Below are 9,818 nucleotides of genomic sequence, written 5' to 3'. Positions count from 1 at the left end.
CTTTCGTGTGCATGCACACTTCTTCAGATACACTTGAAACTGAAGTCAGTCCCTTATGTATATACAGAGGGTGGGGGTGGGTGGGTGGGAATGGGTGATGGGCTGATGGGTGTGGTAAACCTGTAGATGGCTGTTAACGACTGCTGGTGACTGCACTTGGTCCTGCGGGGGGAAAGCAAGAGCTGAGGCGCTAAAGAAAGCTTGATCATGCATAATGAGATAAGAATCCAATGTCTTTGTTCATCCCAGGTGGCTCCATGGTTTTAAGCTTGGTAATGAGTTCCAATTCAGCAACTTCTCTTTCCAGTCTGTTCCTGAAATTTTTCTGTAATAAAACAGCTGCTTTTTATTTTTTTTATTCATTTCTTCTGATCTAATTACTTTCATTTCTTCTGATCTAATGACACATTTTCTCCATGTTCATGTCAGAATGTTGCACACATTCAAGTAAACCGACGTTAAGGAAATGTAAGTTGACTCCTGCAAGTATGTTGGAAATGAAATAAAGAGAGGCTGGCAAATGCCTTAGTGAGGGGCAGCCAAAAGAAGCCTGACAAAAAGCAAGTTAAAAGCAAGGGTGTGATTTGATTTCACATTTTAGATTAAGGGTGTGCTTCTCAGTTTAAACCCCATGGTTACTGTCCCTGAGCCATGCCTACCTGACAGGGTTGTTCAGAGATAAAATGCAAGGGCAGAGAAACACCTTGAGTTCCTTGGAACAAAGGTGGGCATAAAATATAATAAATCCATGTAAGACATGCATGCTTAAATGTATTCAAACAAACACTTTTCTGAAATGAGAAGTGCTAGCATTCAAGCCTGCCAAGACTTCCATCGCTGGCAATGGTTCCTCTGCAGTGAAAGTAGCCTACGAAGAGCCCAACTGAAACAGACCAAGGTGGAATCCAGTCTAACATACTGTTCCTAACAGTGGTCAGCCAGGTTCCCCTGAGGAAACTGGAAACAGCACATGAAGGCAACAGCCTCTGTGCTCTCTCTCGCTCTCGCTCTCACTCTCGCTCTCTTTCTCTGCCCTCTAGCATCTGGTATGCAGAAGTTTGCTGATAATAGTCTTAAAGGTTTCACTTAACTTCCAGGGCTAATAGCCACTACTGATAGAACTGTCTCTTCCACAAATTTGTCTAACCCTTTTAAAAAGCCACCTAAGCTCATAACCGTCACCACATCTTGTGGTAGCAAACCCTGTACATTGTCAGCACCACTTTCCTTCATTATTTTTTCATTTGTTCCAAAGCATCAAACACAAATTTTCCTGCCTGGGACTGAGCAAAGGCTCAAATTAGGTCCTATTCACCTATGCCACCTTTAGGTACAAAGACATCTGGCATTTGATCCCCGGGCTTAAACTAAATTGTAGATGACCTGCAATTAAGTGGCAATGTGTTTCTGAAAGAGGTCTGATATGTAGTCCCATAGGAAGAAGTGGTGTGGAAAACTGGCTCCAGATCTGGAAATAAGCTCATAATAACTAGCAGAAGCAGACAAATGACTAATATTGTGAACATTATAAATTGCCTTTCAGACAATGAACACTGATGACATTGCTAAACCATTTCTGTAGAAGCGTGCTTAGAACAAAATGAAAATGGAGGTTGCCTTCACCCTGTCACGATTTTGTAGGAAGGATTCATAAGTGCATACCAGAACTTTAGGTTTGTGCGCTGAAGTGGATTAGAGGCTTCTGTCACCCTCGTGCAACAAAGCCACTTTTTTAATATATAAAAAAGTATTGGACTCTTTGTGGTTTGGAAAGTGATTGGGAACTGCACTGAACACTATGGGATAATGACTAAGGTAAACATCCTGCAAGCAAATCAGGATGAACACAAGATGAATGCTCATTGTCGTATAATAACAAACAAATCATGATGACTGCTCAGTAGTCTGGAGGGGCCTTAATTAAACATTTCACAATTGAACGGAATTTTTAAAAATGTAAAGAACTATATCCGTGGGGAAATGACATTTAATATTTTCTCCTGGGCTTCTTTACCCAAACTCTTCCAGGGACTATTCCCCCCCTCCTTGCATACAGGTGGCCTGGGGATTCAGATGCTAGTGTGTCATTTTCTGCAACACACTCACACCAGCTACAGTAACGTCAAGAGCAGGCTTCCTCAAACTCGGCCCTCCAGATGTTCTGAGACTACAGTTCCCATCATCCCTGACCACTGGTCCTGCTAGCTAGGGATCATGGGAGTTGTAGGCCAAAAACATCTGGAGGGCCAAGGTTGAGGAAGCCTGGTCAAGAGTCTCCAGGTTTCCTCCTTCCCTTCCAGACCCACAACACTGAAGGTTTTTCTGCTTTCCCCTTTAAGAGCTGTACCCCTGTGTGTCCATAGGGCTGATTAAGTGAAGCCCTCACTCACTTTCTTCAGGTTTGTTTTCCACCAGCCTTCCACCAATATTCTGCTCTGCAGCCTACCAATAACCATGGATGTAAAGCAGACATCCCCAAACTTCGGCCCTCCAGATGTTTTGGACTACAGTTCCCATCTTCCCTGACCACTGATCCTGTTAGCTAGGGATCATGGGAGCTTTAGGCCAAAACATCTGGAAGGCCGCAGTTTGGGGATGCCTGATGTAAAGCCTCTCAGGTTCTGACAGTTATGTCCAAGTTGGCCTTCAAGTTCCAAGGAGAATCATCTTCCTTGCTTCTATCAACAAATCTTTATTTGGGAATAGTGCATTGATTGGTGAGTGTAAAGAGGGGTGTGTGAGCAAGAGGGAAAGGTGAACTAGACCAAAAGAAGATATTGCAGATACCCACAATACACATGCATCCACAGATTTTTGTATCCATAATGTATTACTTCAGAAAACGTCATCCTAGATAAACTTCTAAAGCAGATCCCCGTGTTCCATGAAGCACCTTCTTTTTGATATTTTAACATGGGCTATCTAAGACTCTCAAAAATCCAAATACAAGGGTAGCATTGAAGGGTTCAGAACCATGACAAAAGAGGGAAGCAGAAAATTCCTAGGAAGTCTCAAAGGCCCCACTTAGAGATTTCTGCTAAGAAATGTTACATTATATAAATTAACTAAAAACAGATAAAAATATTCATTATTAAACTAAAAGAAATAATTACACTTCAAAAGTATTTATGGATTATATACATTCATAGAGGATTTTTAAAAAATATCTCAATAAGCAGAAATTACCATGCTCTTGGGGAATATTCACATGTGATCTGAAACATGGGAGGACGGTTGTGTATATAGGGCTCCCCACCAAAGACCAGCCATCTATATATTTCATCCTGCTGGCAATTATTATCCATCAGGTTGAATTTCTGAAACTGGATATTGGTTCCCATTTGTAGCCTTGCTTTTATGAAAATACAAAGGAACTGTAGAGAACACTTGGATTATGCCAAAATCTACTGCAGAGCTTTATTGTGATATTAATACACTAATAAAAATGCTATGTAACCATTACAACTTATTTTAAAAGCTGGTTTCACTTTATAGTTGGTCTGAATAGCAAATGCAGATGTACAAACTGTACTAAGATTGAATGTTACAAACTGCCTGCCTGAGCTCATAGAGGTGGTCCTGAGCCTGGTGTTGGAGAACTCTCAGTTGTTAGTCCTGGAAGATTACAGCATTCACATTCATTCAGAGGTCACCTTATCAGGTACAGCTCATGACTCCACGGCTGTCATGGCAACCATGAGGCTTTTCTGTTGTGATTTAGGCCCTACATATTCTGTGGCTCATACTCTTGACATGGTATTTTACTTTGAATATTTCAATGGGGTTCTGGGAGTAGGTAAAAGTTTCAGTGTGCCATGGCTAAAGAATTGCCTGAAGATAGGTGACACTGGTTTTCCCAGTAGTGATGTATGGAAGTGAGAGCTTGACCATCAAGAAGGCTGATCGCTGAAGAATTGATGCTTTTGAATTATGGTGCTGGAGGAGACTCAAGAGTCCCATGGACTGCAAGAAGATCGAACCTATCCATTCTGAAGGAAATCAGCCCTGAGTGCTCCCTGGAAGGACAGATCCTGAAGCTGAGGCTCCAATACTTTGGCCACCTCATGAGAAGAGAAGAATCCTTGGGAAAGGCCCTGATGTTGGGAAAGATTGAGGGCACAAGGAGAAGGGGACGACAGAGGACGAGATGGTTGGACAGTGTTCTTGAAGCTACCAACATGAGTCTGACCAAACTGCGGGAGGCAGTGGAAGACAGGAGTGCCTGGTGTGCTCTGGTCCATGGGGTCACGAAGAGTCAGACACGACTAAACAACTAAACAACAACAACAACAACAGGTAACACAGGGCTCAATAACTTCCAAAGTGGTTGGGAACTGATTAAATCAGAATCATAAAGTTGGAAGGGACCACAAGGATCTTCTAGCCCAACCCCCTGCAATGCAGGACTTTTTTGCCCAACGTGGGGCTTGAACCCATGAACCTGAGATTAAGAGTCCCATGCTTTACCTACTGAGCTACCCCAGCTGTTGAATCAGTCTGCCTCTAAATGCTGTTTGTGTCTCTGGACTCCCAGATTGCTCTTGGGAATTAGAAGTCAATCTAGTAGGCTGTTGTGGTGAAGCCCTGGTCAAAATTAGGATTTGATTTAGGATGCTGAGATTCTTTCCTGTGATTTAGATCTGAAACTGATTTCTGAGGAGCTGCTGGAGATGGCATGATTGAGACGTTGACTAGAGCACAGGTGTTGGGACACTGAGGACGGGCCCAAGTGAACATTGGTTAAAAGAGCTTATTTTAAGTTTCAAAATTGTTCTATAGACCTCTGCCCTTCTTATCTAGTTGTATCTAACTGTAGGAAGCCATCTTGCTAGTCAGTTTGGTAATGAGCATGTTTCTGTAGGAATATTACCTGTCAGTCACCATGAAAAAGGAAAGGCTTTAACAGCCTTCATTAAAAATCTAGACCTCACTGACCTATGCAATTGTAGATCCATATTTAATTTCTGTATAACATCTCACCTGGAAGAGGCCAGATCAGTTGTGAGCTGCCCTGTGATCTTTAGATGAAGGGCAGTATACGAATCTAATAAAAAAAAATTGCACTGAATGGAGAACCTGGCCACACATATATGACACCTACAGTGACTGCCTATTAGCTACCAAACTATCTTCAGTGTTATATTGTCAACATATAAAGTCCTGAACAACTCGGGGCCAGTTTGCAACATAAAAGGCCCCCTTTCCGTAGTGGCTCCTATCCTCTGGAATGCCCCTCCTCCTGTTATTCAGGAAGCCTTGAGTACCGTGTACCGTTGCTGCAAATTAAAAACTCACCTTATCTTCTAGGGCTTTCCCCTCACCATTTCCTACTATTCTATATTTCTGTTACTATCTGTGATACTGGTTTCGTTTTGAAATGGTTTTATTTAATGTATATCTATTATTGTTTCTGTAAACCAGATCAAGATTTCCCTTTAATGGTAAATTGTATATTAAATAAATAAAAACTGTTTTTTGAGCAAAGTGCTCGTGAAGGGGGGAGTCTTAGGCACTGGCAGAGGAGGAGGAGTGCGGGGGAGCGCACCGCCCCCGGCAGCGGGATCCTGGCAGGGTGCCATCGCGGCTGTTCCCTCACTCGCACTGGGCGCCACGCCCCTACAGTTGGCACACCATGCCCCTATGACACACGCCATGCTCCTACAGGCGGCACACCAGCCCCATCTGCTCTCCGCCCTCCGGTGCTGGAGCATGAAGCTCTGCCACTGGTCTTAGGTGGAATAGCCAGGGGTCTGCTTCTGCCACACTACACCATCTGCGTCCCAAAGCAATTAAATCTTTTGTTAAGAGTAATTTGGAAGGCATTCCCATTCATGTCTTCCACCAGGAGTAAGATTGTTGTTATCTGACTCAAAATAATTGCCTTTTGCCCTGAACATCCTGCATAAGTTGCTGGTTTCGAACACCAGTTAGAATTCACCACAGAATGCTCAATTGACTCTGTCCCCACAGAGGTGCCACCAAATCTGCTTCACCATTGACTTCAATGAGTTGTGCAGATCATGTGTGATCTTGAGTGTTACAGCTTCCTTTAAAAAAAAAAACCTCAGAAAGAGTATAAAGGATATAAACAAACAGTTCTAAGGCTTAACAACCCTCAGGAGTCTTGCAAAGTCCCTTTTGCTCAACTTTCATGAATATGACTGAAGTATTGTGCAGCACCGTTCTGCACATTTAAATCAGATGGAAGTGGAGAAGCCAATTTCACTTCTAATCCATATGGTAGACAGCTGTTCTTCACATGAACAAATTCTTAAGGAAATGTTTTCTGGAAACCACAAAAAAATAAAACAACAAAAGTTCCAGTAAGTTTATCAGAGTAAAATGTTTCATGACAAGATGGGTTGTTAGCGTGGCTAATAAGGAACAAGTTTTGAACAGTTAACAGAAGGCAGCGTACAATCAAGAGCTCCCATTTTCCAACAGAACAGCAAGGGAGAATAAAGATTAGCAAAAGCAGGGACCAATTTAAAACAATGTCTGGAAATGTAGTGTGTATTTTGGAAGGGGCATTTTGTATTGTTTTAAGAAAGCACTTTCTAGAAGGCAATTCAGCTCCACAACAAATCTCTCACTGGCTTCAATAGAAGAACGTTTTGTTGCTGTGTCTTCCTCAGCTTGTGTCAAAGGCTGATGATTTTCCAGTGGCATTTAAAGTAATTTACGTTTGCCTTGTCTTTTACTGAAGGAGCTCTACTTATTTCAACTTTGTGATGTTAATGTTAACTTGTGCATACTTACCATCCCAACTCTGGTTTCTGTTTTGATCAGGCATCCCCAAACTCGGCCCTCCAGATGTTTTGGGACTACAATTCCCATCATCCCTGACCACTGGTCCTGTTAGCAAGGGATGATGGGAGTTGTAGTCCCAAAACATCTGGAGCGCCGAGTTTGGGTGTGCATGGTTTTGATCCTAATCATAACTCTCAGGGATGGCTATGCATTCTCCATACATGATGCCATACATCTTTCCATTTCCTAATTGTTTGAGGCAGAGCTTCAGAAGGTATAGAAACCACAGGGGTACTAGGAATTAGTAAGAAAGGTGGGTTTCTGTACATTTCACAAAATATACAAATTTTCTTTGTGAAGTTCAAACAAGCATTTAGGAGGAAAACCACTAAACCAACCCATTGCTGGATGAGCCATTGGCCCAATCCAACAGGCTCTTCTCATGTACTTAATGCCCCATTAAGCCATTGTGGTTAAGCCAATAATGTCAAGGAAATGCTTTAGCTGAACAGCAACCCCAAAAACTATTTTGGAGATGGTCAGTGTTCACATCTGATAGCATGCACTTAATCAAGCCTAGGAAATGTTAGTGACAGTCTTTTAAAGGGTCCTTTTCCTTCTCTGAATATTGGGAAATTATGGTGATTTTTTAATACATGTTTATTGACCGATATGCAAGCTGAGAATTGAAACCTAAGAAAACATTCAGATACAGAGAGTGCAAGTCTTTAAAACAGAAGCAGTCCGATCCAGATGTCCACAAATCACTGTTGCCAAGTTGTCAATTGCAACCATGTAATCTGCTTGCCATTCCTGGCCTACAGACGGAGCACAGAGATTTCCTCCATGCCTTCCACGTTCTCCTTTAATGAGATGCAATTGTTACAGTGACTAACAACAACAACAACAACAACAACAACAACAACAAAATCATGTAGCTTGGACTCATATAAAAATATATCTCTGTGGTGTACAAAATCTTAATTAAAACCAAAACAGCAGAAGTGCATAATGGGGAAACTGACAAGCAGGTTATAAAAACAGTAAATCATTTTCATAAGGAGGCTTGCTGAAATAACCTATTCCCAGGATGGCACCCAAAACTCACTGCAGATGGTTCCAGCTTGGTTTCATTAGGTAAAGAGTTCCATTACTCCAGGGCCATCACCCCAAATGCACAATTTCACGTTCAGCAAAGTCTGACGCTGCCAGGCACTGTCAGGTGTGCTTCAGTGACAGATCACACAGTGGTATAAGGAATAGGGAGATCTTTTAAGAATATACTGCCAGGATGTTTGAGGTTTCAAATAGTAATAGCAAGATCTTTAAAGTAGCTCGGTAGTGTATTTGTAGCCAATCCAGCTCCTTCAACAAAAGTGCTATATATTGTCCTTAGCCAATTCACCCAATAACAACAAACTGCAGAATTCCGCACCAGCTGTAGCCTCAAGAGTAGCCCAACATACAGCACATTGCAACAATGCAAATGCAGGGCTACCAGTGCTTGAATCACCATAGCAAAGTATCCCAATCCAGGAATGGTCACAGCTGACACAACAATTGAAGCTTTGTTGCTGTTGTTTAGTCGTTTAGTCGTGTCCGACTTTTCGTGACCCCATGGACCATAGCACGCCAGGCACTTCTGTCTTGCACTGCCTCCCGCAGTTTGGTCAGACTCATGTCCGTAGCTTCGAGAACACTGTCCAACCATCTCGTCCTCTGTCATCCCCTTCTCCTTGTGCCCTCCATCTTTCCCAACATCAGGGTCTTTTCCAGGGAGTCTTCTCTTCTCATGAGGTGGCCAAAGTATTGGAGCCTCAGCTACAGGATCTGTCCTTCCAGTGAGCACTCAGGGCTGATTTCCTTCAGAATGGATAGGTTTGATTTTCTTGCAGTCCATGGGACTCTCAAGAGTCTCCTCCAGCACCATTGAAGCTACCCACTGAAGTAACATGAGGTGCAAGAAATGGCTGGATCCAGGAGCACCCCCAGATGGTGTACCTGCCCCTTTAGAAGGAGTGCAACCCTGTCCTGAACAAGCAACTGGCCTTACCTCCTGGACATAAGAACCTCTCACCCACAGTGCTTCCATCTTGCCAGGAATCAAATTCAGTTTCTTGATCTTCATCCTGCCCACCACTGCATCCAAGCACTTACCCAGAACAGCCCACCTGCTATGCAGAAGTAGAGCTGAGTGTCATTGGCAAACCCCCATTGCCTGCTCTCAGTGGCTTTGTATAGATGGCGAATGGTATCTGTAGCACTGGGAATAATATAGTCCCTGCAGCACTCCATAATACAAGGGGTGGGGAGACACTTCTCTAATGCTACTGCCTGGACCCGTAGGGAAGATCGGAACCCCTATAAAAGAGTGCCCCAGGAGGTGACCCAAAGGAGCACCATGGTCCATAGCTGCCAAGTCTCCCGTATTCCCTGGGAAACCCCCGTTTTTTCCAGCTGTTCCCAGACAAAAAACGGATTTTTTGTTTTTCCCGGTTTATTCTGGCGTGGCGGCCATTTTGGAACTGGGCGGAGCATGCTCAGAAGCGACTTTTGATGCTGCTTTGCCCAGTTCCAAAATGGCTGTAGCGTGACCTCTTTGCGGTGGCCATTTTGGAACAGGGCAGAACAGCATCAAAAGTAGCTTCTGAGGATGCTCCGCCCAGTTCTAAAATGGCGGCAGCGCTACTTCTGGTCTGCTACTTCCGGTCCAGTCCCTTATTTATCAGGCCAGAACTTGGCAGCTATGCCATGGTCAATGGCATCAGAAACCACAGAGAGATCAAGAAGTAAAAGGGCTGCACTCTCCCTGTCCCTCTCCCAGTAAAGGTTATCCCACAGGGTGCCCAAGGTCCACTGAGTTCCCAAACTGGACTTGAGCCCAGATTCTAATTGGTCTGGAGAATCCCTGCAGTTGCACCACCCACTTTTTTGACACCTGTGCCACAAAGGGAAAATTTGCAACTGAGCAATCATTGCTATAAACCTATGGATTCAGCAATGGTCTCTTTAGGAGAAGCCTCTGGCAGCTTCTCGTCATGTAATTACACATTAACTGCACCTTAAGC

The sequence above is a fragment of the Zootoca vivipara genome, chromosome 10 (genome assembly GCF_963506605.1).
Source record: "Zootoca vivipara chromosome 10, rZooViv1.1, whole genome shotgun sequence".
Classification (NCBI taxonomy): domain Eukaryota; kingdom Metazoa; phylum Chordata; class Lepidosauria; order Squamata; family Lacertidae; genus Zootoca; species Zootoca vivipara.
The sequence above is the reverse complement of the archived record's forward strand: the minus strand, read 5'-3'. Positions refer to the sequence as shown.